At 46.7% G+C, this 13,600-nt stretch overlaps 1 long non-coding RNA gene across 1 annotated transcript; it reads right to left on the bottom strand.

The window, feature by feature from the left end:
• Window positions 1–1,376: 1,376 nt before the first annotated feature.
• LOC116525650 lies at window positions 1,377–7,185 on the bottom strand. The gene is made up of 2 exons (XR_004257765.1): window positions 7,141–7,185; window positions 1,377–1,434 (listed from the first exon to the last, which is right to left on the bottom strand). It is a non-coding gene; the product is annotated as an uncharacterized LOC116525650 (long non-coding RNA).
• Window positions 7,186–13,600: the final 6,415 nt, after the last annotated feature.

Raw genomic sequence — 13,600 nt, 5'->3', positions numbered from 1 at the left:
GTTGCCCAGGCTGGTCTTGAATTCCTGGCCTCAATTGACCCTCCCACGTTGGCCTCACAAAGTGCTGGGATTACAGGTGTCAGCCACTATGCCCAGCTTGGGCAAATTTCAAAAACTGTATGTTGAGGCTGGGCGCAGTGGCTCATGCCTGTAATCCTAGCACTTTGGAAGGTGGAGGAGGGCAGATCACTTGAGCCTAAGAGAACGAGACCAGCTTGGACAACATGGTAAAACACCGTCTCTGCAAAAATACAAAAATTAGCCAGGCGTGGTGGTGGTTTGCCTGTAGTCTCAGCTACTTGGGGGGCTGAGGCAGGAGGATCACTTGAACTCAGGAATTCAAGACTGCAGTGAGCTGAGATCATGCCACTGCACTCCAGCCTGTGTGGCAAAGTGAGACCCTGACTCAAAACAACAACAACAAACTGTATGAGCAAAAGAAGCCAGATGCAAAAAAATACATACAGACAATCCATTTATTTGAAATTATGGAACAGGCAAATCGAATCTATAGGAAGACAGGTCATAATTGTGTTTATCTTTGGGAGGAGGGAAGTAGATATTGACCTGGAAGCAGGAGGTAACTTTCTGGAGAAAGGAAAGGTTCAATATCAGTGCTGCCCAATAGAAATAAAACGCCAGCTACAGCTGTAAACTGCATGTGTAATTTACAATTTTCTAGGAACTACATTAAAAAGACATAAAGGCTGGGCATGGTGGCTCACGCCTGTAATCCTAGCACTTTGGAAAGCCAAGGCAGGTGGATCACCCAAGGTCAGGAGTTGGAGACCAGCCTGGCCAACATGGTGAAACCCTGTCTCTACTAAAAATGCAAAACTTAGCCAGGTGTGATGGCAGGTGCTTGTAATCCCAGCTACTCAGGAGGCTGAGGCAGGAGAATCACTTGAACCCAGGAGGCGGAGGTTGCAGTGAGCCGAGATGGCGCCACTGCACTCCAGCCTGGGTGAAAGAGCGAGATAAAAATAATAGACAAAAGATGAAACAGGTGAAACGTATTTTAATAATATATTCAAAAATTATGTTTCAACATGTAATCAATATAAAATTATTGCTATATTTTACATTTATTTTCTGCATTCGTTGACATCCAATGTATACTTTGCACTTACAGCACTGGTTAGTTTGGGCCAGCTGCAACTCAAGTGCTTGGGCTCCGAAGCTGTACATGGTGAGTGGTCACTTTTGTTTGTTTGTTTTTGGAGATGGAGTTTCACCTTGTGGCTCAGGCTGGAGTGCAGTGACACAATCTTGACTCACTGCAACCTCTGCTTCCTGAGTTCAAGTGATTCTCCTGCCTCAGCTTCCTAAGTAGCTGGGACTACAAGCGCCCACTACTACACCCAGCTAATTTTTTATATTTTTAGTAGAGACAGGGTTTCACCATGTTGGCCAGGCTTGTCTACAATTCCTAACCTCGTGATTTGCTGTGCCCGGCCAAGTGGTCACTTTTATGGACAACACAGATCTGTATCTTAATCTGGGTTGCAGCTATATATAAAAATGTATATATAAAACTTGGGAGGCACTCCAACTTGGGTGACAGAGCAAGACTTTGTTTCAAAAAAAAAAAAAAAGAAAGAAATTCATTTGGCCGGGCATGGTAGCTCACACCTGTTATCCCAGCACTTTGGGAGGCCAAAGTGGGCAAATCACAAGGTCAGGAGATCGAGACCATCCTGGCCAACATGGTGAAACCCCATCTCCGAAAAAAAAAAAAATTCATTTGTATTGTTTTATATACCTGTCACTCCTTTTTCTTTCTTTCTTTCTTTTTTTGAGATAGAGTTTTACTCTGTTGTCCAGGCCAGACTTTGTTTCAAAAAAAAAAAAAAAGAAAGAAATTCACTTGTATTGTTTTGTGTATCTGTCATTTATTCCTTTTTCCTTTTTTTTTTTTGAGATAGAGTTTTACTCTGTTGCCCAGGCCAGATTTTGGCTCACTCCAATCTCTGCTTCCCAGGTTCAAGCGGTTCTCCTGCCTCAGCCTCCCAAGTAGCTGGGACTACAGGCTCATGCCACCATGCCCAGCTAATTTTTGAACTTTTAGTAGAGACGGAGTTTCACCATGTTGGCCAGGTTGGTCTCAAACTCCTGGCCTCAAGCAATCTGACCTCCTTAGCCTCCCAAAGTGCTGGGATTACAGATGTGAGCCACCACGCTTGGTCTTTTTTTTTTTTTTTTAAATGGAATCCCTGTCACCCAGGCTGTAGTGCAGTGGTGTGATCTTGGCACACTACAACCTCCACCTCCCAGGTTCAAGTGATTCTCCTTTCTCAGCATTTCAAGTAGCCGAGATTACAGGGCTGTACCACCACATCCAGCTAATTTTTGCATTTTTAGTAGAGATGGGATTTCACCATGTAGGCCAGGCTGGTCCTGAACTCCTGGCCTCAAGTGATCCACTCCCAAAGTGTTGGGATTACAGGCGAGAGCCACTGCGCCTGGCCCTTTTCATTTTTACATAGTATTCCAGTGTATGAATGTATCATAGTTTTTCCATTCTCCTGTTGATGGACATTTGGATTACTTCCAATTTCTGGCTATTATGAATAATGCTGCTATCAGTGTTCTTAAACAGTCTTTAAATAGACTCATTTAAATTATTTTTACAGTTTTCTGGTTGTTAAGATAAATCCATACTCACAGAAAAAATTCATACTCATACTAGCACACAATAAGTGCCCCCTGCCTCCCCACCATGTTAATGATGTGATGCAAATGGCTTATGGTTTGATGTAAATACTTTTCTTCCTCATATAGAATCATGTGGTTCTTCCCTTGGTTGCCTGACTCCTGGTGATGCTGCATAGCTCTTAGTTCTTGCCCTTCTTGTTCTAAAGTCTCTAGAAGACCCAAACTGGAAAAGAGGTAGTGATAATCTAGTTCAGAGAAGGCAACTCTATAGCCCACCTTCCACCATTCCATGACTACCTGCACAAGGCAGACATCACTAATCAATCACCGATTTCTATCCTTGCCCAGCCCCAGCCACTACCAGTCATTTTGAAGATACTTTGGGAGGGCGAGTAGAAAAACTGAAACCAATTTTCCATCTCAGGAATAATATGGCCACTTTCCATTTTGCACATGAATAAACTAGCGCTCAGAGAGGGGAAGAGCCTGCTTCAGGGTCAGAGGTGGAGCCCCAGGTTCCTGCCTACCTGATACTTTTTCTACTCCGTTCACAAACTCCAAAAATGATTTCCCTGGTCCCTGAAAACCTGGTCTCTAGGGAGTGCGCTCTGTTCTCCAGACAGGGCTCAGAGATGTGAACTTCCCCTCTAGCCAGCCTCTCATCTTTAGGTCTGGCCTAAGTGTAAGAGCAGCCCCTGCCCGCGGCCTGGCACCCCTTCCCCACAGTCAGCACTGACAGACCTGCCCTTTCGCTTCTCCAGGTCCGCAGTTTCAGTTTCCCAAAATAAACATTAAAAAAAAAAAAAACGTAAAGGACGCGTGCTGTTAACATGTTTGTCTTTGACTCCTGAATTGTAGAATGATTAGCTGAGCAGATTAAATCACAGAGCTAATTACAGCAGAGAGGTGACTTCAGATGCTAAAACCATAAAACTCTGAAGCATCCCCCTTTCACCGGCACATCAAACCAGACCTGGCTGTCACTGGAAGCGACAGTGAGAAAGTGAGAAAGTGGGAGAGTCAGCAGGTCTGGACAGACTGTGGGTGTTTCAGCTGGGCAAGCGGAATAGTCTATTTAATTCCCTCCCTGCCAGGACAGCAGGGGAAGGTTGGGGGGTGGGGAACGGAGACAGTGTAGCATGTTTGGGGCAGGTAGAGCTGGGCTTTCAGACTGGCCAGCTGCATGACCTTGGGCATGTCACTTCAGTTGTTTGAGTCTCAGTTTCATCATCTGTAAGGCAAGCACATTAATAGAACCTCCTACATTGAATTATTGCAGTGATTCAAAAGACCTGGTTAAAAAGATGTATATCAGCCGGACAAGGTGGGGCACGCCTGTAATCCCAGCACTTTGGGAGGCTGAGGCGGGAATATCGCTTGAACCCAGGAGGCCAAGACCAGCCTGGGCAAAAAAAAAATGTATGTAAAACTCTTGTGAGTGTCTCCAGATTGCCAGGTCTGTGAAAGTAGGAATCACTGTCTCATTCACTGTCTCATCCTCTAGCCCTAGCACCGTGATGGCTTCCAGGCATGTACAACTAGTGAGGCCCGGCGTGGTGGCTCATGCCTGTATTTCCAGCACTTGGGGAGGCTGAGGCGGGAACATTGCTTGAGCTCAGGAATTCGAGACCAGCCTGGGCAACATAGCGAAACCCTGTCTCTACAAAAAATACAAAAATTGGCCAGGCTAGGTGGCTTATGCCTCTAATCCCAGCACTTTGGGAGGCCGAGGCGGGCAGATCATGAGGTCAGGAGATTGAGACCATCCTGGCTAACACGGTGAAACCCTGACTCTACTGAAACTACAAAAAATTAGCCAGGCATGGTGGTGAGCGCCCATAGTCCCAGCTACTCAGGAGGCTGAGGCAGAAGAATACCTTGAACATGAGAGGTGGAGGGTACAGTGAGCCGAGATTGTGCCACCACACTCCAGCCTGGGTGACAAAGTGAGACTCTGTCTCAGAAAATTAAAAATAAAATAAAATAAAGTAAAAAAATTAGTTGGGCTTGAGCATGTCTCACTCTGTTTTGAGACCCTCAAAAAGAAAGAAAGAAAGAAACAAAAGCCAACTATTGAGTACTCACTGTAAGGTATGGTCCTGAGGATAAGGGGTAGTGGAGGAGAATGCAAAGAGCTTTAAGGGACTTCCCCTTAGAGAGCTCCCATTCCAGCAAAACAGACATTCCAGAACCATCTGTAATAATAGGTGCATTGCATGCCCATTAAATAGGTGGATAATATTAAAAGATTTTCATGATGTTCATGATGAAGTTCCTGATGGGAACTGTGATATCAGATTTGAGTTCAAATCTCAGCTCCCCCACTTATCACCCATCTGATCTTTATTAGCAAGTTGACCTCTCAATGCTTCTGTTTCCTGATCTGTAAAATAGGGATCTACCTCAAACAGCTGTGGCAAGGACTGAGTTTTCCAATGCAAAGTGCCTGGGACACAATAATTGCTCAATACATCGTAGCTATTAGTTTATCATTTAGTACAGATGATCTCTGATTTACAGGGGTGCAACTTATGATATTTTGACTTTATGGTAGGTTTTTCAGGGTACTAAATGTATTTTATGCATATATATGTGTTTACATATATATGTACATATATTTATGCATATATATGCACACACACATGTGTGTACATATATATGTGCACATATATATGCATAAAATATATGTACATATATCTGTACACACATATATGTATGCATATGTACACACATATATATGCATAAAATACATTTTGAGACAGGATTTCACTCTGTTGCCCAGACTGGAATACAGTGGCACAATCATGGCTCATTGAAACTTCAATCTCTTAGGCTCACCTCATGCCTCAGCCTCCAGAGTAGCTGGGACTACACTACAGGGCATGCCACACACCTGGCTTTTTTTTTTTTTTTTTTTTTTTGGGATTTTACCATGTTGCCCAGGCTGGTCTCCAACTCCTAGACTCAAGCGATCCTCCCACCTCAGACTCCCAAAGTGCTGGGATTACAGGTGTGAGCCACTGAGCCAGGCCTGAAAGTATTTTTGACTTATGATGGTTTTATTGGCATGTAGCATCATTGTAAATAGAGGAGGATCTCTATGTGACTTTGGACAAATTCCTTAACTTCTCTAAGACTTGTTTTCTTGGTTAGTAAAATAAAAACACAGAAGTTCCTACCTTGTAGAATTGCTGGGAGAATGCAGTGGGAGAATCCCTGAAAAGCCCGTAGCACCGTGTCTAGTATGTGGGAATGCTTAATAACTTCTAAATAATAATAATAAAAGTATTAGGTGCATATATATTTAGGATTGTGATATTAAAAAAGAAAAAAATAAAATAAAAGTAAAAGCAAAATGTTATGGGAGAAAAGAGACAATTCATTTCCATGGATAGGCACTGAGATCAGGGAAAGGTTCAAACTAGGTAAATGGTTTGCTTTTTTTTGGTAACAGCTTTATAGAGATATAATTCACATGCCATCCAATTTACCCACTTAAAGTATATAATTCAACATTTTAAAATATATTCGCAGAATTGTGTAACCATCACTATAACCAATTTTAGAACATTTTTATCACTCCCGAAAGAAACCTGGACCCATTGGCAGTCACTCCCCCTTTCCCTGTGTCTTCCCTCACCCTCCAGGCTCTAGGCAGCCACATGTTTACTTCCTCTTTCTGTGGATTTGCCTATTGTGGACATCTCATGTAAATGGAATCATGAAATATGTGGCCTTTTGTTTCTGGCTCCTTTCACTTAGCAAAATGTCTTCAAGGTTCATGTGTGTTGTAAAATGTACCAGTACCACATTCCTTTTTATGGCCGAATAATAGTCCACTGTATGGAGTTGATGGACAGCTCTATCCTTACCTTCCCATAGTGCTGCTTTTTGTTTGTTTTGAGACAGAGTCTCACTCTGCTATCCAGGCTGGAGTGCAGTGGCAGGATCTGCAGCCTCCGCCTCCCAGGTTCAAACAATTCTCCCACCTCAGCCTCCCCAGTAGATGGGATTACAGGCATGTGCCACCACGCCTGGTCAATTTTTGTATTTTTGGTGGAGAAGGGGTTTTGCCATGTTGGCTAGGCTGGTCTCAAACTCCTGACCTCAACTGATCCACCTGCCTCAGCCTCACAAAGTGCTGGGATTACGGGCATGAGTCAGCACACCTGGCACTCCCATAGCGCTTTGATGGACAGCTCTACCTTTACTTTCCCATAGTGCTTTAGAGTGTCTAAGGTGCTTTCTCTTTTTTTTTTTTTTTTTTTTTGAGAAAGAGTTTCGCTCTTGTTACCCAGGCTGGAGTGCAATGGCGCGATCTCGGCTCACCGCAACCTCCGCCTTCTGGGTTCAGGCAATTCTCCTGCCTCAGCCTCCTGAGTAGCTGGGATTACAGGCACACGCCACCATGCCCAGCTAATGTTTTGTATTTTTAGTAGAGACGGGGTTTCACCATGTCGACCAGGATGGTCTCGATCTCTTGACCTCGTGATCCACCCGCCTCAGCCTCCCAAAGTGCTGGGATTACAGGCTTGAGCCACCGCGCCCGGCTAAGGTGCTTTCAAATACATGCTCTCACGTAAGTCTTGCAGCAACTCCGAAAGTAAATGGAAGCTCAGAAGGCTAAGTGGTGTATCCCTAGAACCACTCAACCAGAAACAGTGGTAGTCCCAAGACCATTGTATGGATCTTTAGATTCTCAGTCAAGTGCTCTCATTACCCCAGCTGATAGCCTTCTGGTTGAGTCCAGAAATTTAAGAGAAGGAAGAAAAAAAAGAGACAAAAATTAGGACAAAAAAGTGAGGGATTAAAAACCTGCATTCACTCAAAAACCTGCACTTGGATGTTTATAGCAGCTTTATTCGTAATTGCCAAAACTTGAAAGCAAGCAAGATGTCTTTCAGGAGGTGAATGGATGCATAAACTGTGGTACGTCTAGAGTACAGACTATTATTCAGCTCTAAAAAGAGACGAGTTATCAAGCTATGAAAAGACATGGTGAGGGCCAGGCCAGGTGGCTCACGCCTGTAATCCCAGCACTTTGAGAGGCTGAGGCACATGGATCACTTGAAGCTAGGAGTTCCAGATCAGCCTGGGCAACATGGTACCACCCTATCTCTACAAAAAATACAAAAATTAGCCGGGGCAGTGGCGTGCCGCTGCAGTCCCAACTGTTCTGTAGTCCCAGCTGTCCAGGAGCCTGAGGTGGGAGGATCGCTTGAGCCTGGGAAGTTGAGGCTGCAGTGAGCCTCATCATGCCACTGCACTCTAGCCTGGGCAACAGAGGGAAGCCTGGTCTCAAACAAACAAACAAAAACACACAAGAAACAAACAAAAAGAAATGAAACCCCCCCCACACACAAAAGCCAACATGGAGGAATCTTTCTTCCTTTTCTTCTTCCTTTCCTTCTTCTCTCCCTCCCTCCCTCCTTGCCTCCCTGCCTCTCTTTCTCTTTCTTTCGACATGGACTGCAGTGGCCCAATCTCGCCTCACTGCAACCTCCGCCTCCCAGGTCCTGGTTCAAGCGATTCTCCTGCCTCAGGCTCCCAAGTAGCTGGGATTACAGGCACCTACCACCATGCACAGCTAATTTTTTGTACTTTTAGTAGAGACGGGTTTCACTATGTTGGCCAGGTTGGTCTTGAACACATGACCTCGTAATCTGCCTGCCTCGGCCTCCCAAAGTGCTGGGATTACAGGTGTGAGCCACTGCCCGGCAACATGGAGGAATCTTGAATGTGTATTACTAAGTGAAAGAAGCCAGTCTAAAAGGCTACGTACTTTGTGATTCAAACTATATGACATTCTTGAAAAGAGAAAACTATGGAGCGTAAAAGATCAGTGGTTGTCAGGGGTTGGGGGAGGGAAGAACGAATAGGTGGAGCACGGAGAATGCTGAGGACAGTGAAACCACTTTGTCTGACAGTATAATGGGAGATATATGTCCTTATACATGTATACAAGAGGAGATACATGTCCAAACACACAGAATGTACAAAACCAAGAGTGAACTCTAAACTATGGACTCTGGGTGACAATCATGTGTCAGTATAGGTTCACCAGTTGTAACAAATGTACCACTCTGGTGGCAGATGTTGACAGTGGGAAAGATTATACACACGTGGGGGCAGAGGGCACGAGGGAAATCTCTGTACCTTCTTGTCAATAAAAATGCGGTCTACTTTTTAGGCTGGGCACAGTGGTTTACATTTGTAATCCCAGCACTTTAGGAGGTCGTGGTGGCAGAGGATTGCTTGAGTCCAGGACCTGGAGGCCAGCCTGGGCAACATAGTGAGACCCTGTTCTGCAAAACAAAACAAAACAGTAATTAGCTGGGCGTGGTGGCGTGTATGTGTAGTCCTAGCTACTTGGGAGGTTGTGTTGGGAAGATTGGTTGAGCCCAGGAGGTTGAAGCTACAGTGAACCCTGATCGTGCCATGATGTTCCAGCCTGGGCAACAGAGTGAAACCCTGTCTCAAAAATAGAAAAGAAGAAAGAAAAAGTAAAATGTATATATATGTATTTTTTAAGTGGAGGAGTTTGAAAAATGGCTCTTAATTGGCTTACAGTAAATTTTTCTTGCATGGACAAGAAATGGAATGTTCTGGATAATTCAGAGCTTTGCTTGGATGCTACATTTTCTTTTTTTCTTCTCTCTCTCTTTGTTTTTTTCTGAGATGGAGTCTCAATCTGACACCCAGGCTGGAATTCAGTGGCAAGATCTCGGCTCACTGCAACCTCCACCTCTCGGGTTCAAGCAACTCTCCTGCCTCAACTTCCCAAGTAGCTGGGATTACAGCTGTGTGCCACCACACCCGGCTAATTTTTGTATTTTTTAGTAGAGATAGGGTTTCACCATGTTCACCAGGCTCATCTCTCGAACTCCTGACCTCATGATCTGCCCGCTTCAGCCTCCCAAAGTTCTGGGATTACAGGCGTGAGCCACCATGCCTGGCTGATACTGCATTTTCAAAGAGTGACAGCACTGAAATACTCTGCATACTAAAACCACATGGACTGTAATTTAATCTTTACTTTCATTCTTATTGTCATTCTCAAAGGCTCTTCAATATATTTTAAAGCTATGTTTCTCCAAGAGTGGTCAAGGAAAACCCTCAGCTCTCAGCCTTCTCATCTGATAGAGGTGTTTGTTCAAGAACTACCATTTTCTGAGCTCCCATCCCACTGAGTCTACTTGGCCCACAGTTTTAGGGTAGTGAAAGTCAAAATATGAATGTCGATTATCACTGCACTTAAGAGAGACAGACATTCTGCTTAAATGAGAGTTTTCTGTATTATAGAGTAGTTTCATCTCAAAGCCTTTGCTAAATCATCACCCTTCCCTTGAAAATGTTGTTGATTTAAAATCTCATCTCGGTCTGTGATGCTCATGCCTGTGATCCTGGCACTTTTGGGGGCTGAGGTGGGCAGATCACCTGAGGTCAGGAGTTCGAGACCAGCCTGAACACAGCGAAACCCCATCTCTACTAAAAATACAAAAAATTAGTCAGGCGTGGTGGTGGGCGCCTGTAATCTCAGCTGCTGGGGAGGCTGAGACAGGAAAATCACTTGAATCCAGGAGGCAGAGGTTGCAGTGAGCCAAAATCACATCACTACACTCCAGCCTGAGCGATAGAGCAAGACTGTGTCTCAAAAATAAAAATAAATAAATAAATAAATAAATAAATAAATAAAATTACATCTCACCTTCTACCCCATGGCGCCCACCCTCCCTATTCCCTTCCTCCTCTGTGACACTTACAACATCTAACTGAACACACCATTTATTTATCTATTGTTCATTCATTCATTCATTCATTCATGTACTTACATGACTCCCATCTCTAGAATGCAAGCTTTACAAAGGCAGCTGCTGGGACTACAGCACCCAGGACAGTGTCTAGTACGTAGAAGACATTCGGTATACACGTGTGCCAAGTTGCATAATATCATCTGCCCACTGTCTTTCTCAAGAGGATTTTTTTTAAACTATAAAGCAAATTCTTCTTTTATTCTCGGAGTGATGTTCTGTGTGTGTAGTACCAGAGAAAATGAGCTGGAACCACATCCTCTAATCTCTTAATTCTGAAGTCTGGGCCAGTTGCTCTAAAGATAATTTTTCCTTAATACCACTGAGATCCTTAATTTACTATGAGGATCATGCATTTACAACTGCATTGGCCTGTGAGGGCTACCTCTAGAAGGACTTGTTTCCCCTACTGTGAACAAAGTGGACTGAAGCTGCGCTACCGAGATAAACCTGCAGTGAAAGAGGACTTCTCTAAGTCTAACCTATGTTACTGTGATACACACAAGCTACTGACTAAAAGAAACAAACGCTTCCTCCTCGAGATCCTGAATGAAGATGCTAATACATGGATCCTATCTCAAGCTACTTCTTACACAGCCTTGCCTGGCTCTGAACAGATGCCCTTACCCATTCCCCCCTCTTTTTTTTTTTTTTTTAATCCAAAATGTGTTTATTGAGATGGTTTCCCACTCATGTTGATTCAGAGTACTTTTAGTGCTGCTTCCTCCTGAAGGAACAGTCATCTGTAAGCCTTGCTTTTCCTCCCGCAGGCTGGCAGAGGACAGTGGAGCAGCCAACACACAAAACTACCATTCGTTCATGGCTAAAGACCCTGGTGATTTTATAGCATCTTGGGCATTTCATATCCATGTAGGAATTAGGGCTCTGCATCAGGAGTTTCTTCTTGTGTTTCCTCTTACCCTCTTCTGGAGAGGGTTGGAGATCCTTTGCGAGAGGCGTGTTCTCGTGGGTAGGTGGTCACCGCAGGAAAGGATCCATTTCCTATCCTTCAGGTTCATCTGTCCAGCAGCACCAGCACACAAATCGATGCCCAGGAACACTGGGAGATCCCTACTCCCTGCACCTCTCCATTAACCTTTTTTAAGTTCAAACCTAAGAACAGTCAGCTTCCTAATACTGCAGAGGCCACCTCTTCACCCTCTTCTGTCTTTCCTATGACACACACTGGAACGCTTTTGTGTTGGAATGGTAAAAAATCCCTTGTGTGGGGTGCCCCCCAATCCCCAGTCCAGGAGATGCTGGGAAGCTGTGGGGCAGAGTAGGGACACAAACAGGAAAAAGCAAGTTTGTTCCTAGTGTTATGCTCACAGAGTGACAGGATATACCTGCTGAGCGTTCCCAGAAGGTCCCCAAGGAAACCATTACTGTAAGTCTCTCCTGTTCTTCTCTGCGTGGTGGCTGGGGTAAGGGGAGGGAAGGAAGGCTAACAAGAGGGGAATGGGCACCCTTCCAGGGGTCAGAGTTATGATGCCCAGAGCTGCTGCACACATGAATAAAAGGTGTTGAATTCAGGATGTATGTGAAGGTGAACAGCAAAGGGCTTGTCACCAAGGGCTGTCACTGGATTACACCGGATGGATTAAGGTAGGGATGGGGGAAGGAGTAGGAGGCGAGTTGGGAGGGAGGTGCTTGTGTGGCACCGAGACCCCCAGCAGGGATGGGGAGTGGGGGTGTTGGCCGCCTTAGCTTCCTGCTTCGACCCTTTCTTGGCTGGTTTCAGCCAGGAAAGTGGGGGGTCCTAAGGCTTGGATATGGAGAGGTGGAGGAAAGGAGCGTGGCCCCGCATCTCCCCTGGAGATCCAGAATAGACTTTCTCAGGGTTGTTCCCAGGCTGGAGGGAGGGAATTTTAGGGGTACGTGAGGTGACTCCCAGGAACCTTGGGTGCAAGCACTGGGGGATCCCAGAGACCCAGAAGATGGGGGTAGGGAGGAAGGTGTCTGCATTCTTGGGGAGTAGCCTCAAAATAAGAGGACCGAGCGAAGTCATTCCAAACGCAGTGAGAAGGTAGTTTATGCTCTTCCAATCGGATGGGGTGGAGCTTAGACCTCTGCAAAAGAAGGGGGTCATGCGGAGGGGACGGTGCACAGATGAGGCGTCGGGCTCCTAAACGGGAAACGGGAGGCTCTAAGAGGCACTGCCTTGTCCTCCAGCCTCGGTGTAGTGGGGGTGGTGAGCGTCTGGAACTGGGTTTCCCGAATCCGGACAGAAGTCTAAATGGAGCTCACAAAAACCAGCCAGGGAGGGAGAGAACCAGGGGAGACTCCTCACACCAGGGGTTAGGGGTGGCGGCAAACTGGGAACCCAAGCTTGGGGCGAGGGATTTTCTCAATAGACCACAGGGTCCACTACTGTGGACCGAAGGGATTTGGGGGAGCTAAAGGGGACTCTCACTTTGGCCAGCAAGGGCTGAGGACGGATTGGGGAAGCGGATACGGTTTCTACTGGGGTGGTGCTGATGGAGGTTCCCCACTCGGGACGCGAGCCACTGAGAGGGTCCCCCAAACTGGATATGGGATACAGGGAACGGAGCGAGGGCTCTAAATTAGAGCCCTGGGTCGGGGGGACTCTAAATTAGGTTGGGAGGAAACTGGGGGCTCTGAGGGCAGCTTCTCGCTCCGACTGGGGAAATGGAGCGTGTGAGGGCTGGGGGGTACTGGGGCCGTCTCCCGCCCTACCCAAGGAGATTGGGGTTCTCTTCAATTCTGGACAACAGGGACCTGAGAGGGAAGACCGGGGGTGTTCCCGATCCGGAACCGAGCTACCTTGGAGGCACCGGGAAGCGCTTCATTCCGGGAGGGCGTTCCCGCTGCCAGGCCCCCGCGCCTGGGTGGGTGGGGGGTGCGGCCGCGCCCTGGTCCCGGCCCGCACCAGGATCCAGGGTCTGGCTCGGCCCCGGGGACCCGGGAGCCCCGCGGGAGGGGGGTCCCGGCGCCGCCGCCTCCGCGGGCGCCCGGGCGCGCGGGCGAGCGCCGGGCTTTATGCGCGCAGGGCGGCGGGGGGAGGAGCCGGCAGGTCGGCCCCCGGCGGGCCCTCCCCTCGGCCGTCCCCGCCCGCCCGCCCGAGCGGGGTCGGGGGAGGGGGCAGCATGGCCTGTCCGTCCGGCCCCCTTCGC

This window comes from Sapajus apella, unplaced genomic scaffold (assembly GCF_009761245.1).
Source record: "Sapajus apella isolate SASKATOON/1434 unplaced genomic scaffold, GSC_monkey_1.0 scaffold2, whole genome shotgun sequence".
Classification (NCBI taxonomy): domain Eukaryota; kingdom Metazoa; phylum Chordata; class Mammalia; order Primates; family Cebidae; genus Sapajus; species Sapajus apella.
The sequence above is the reverse complement of the archived record's forward strand: the minus strand, read 5'-3'. Positions and strand labels throughout refer to the sequence as shown.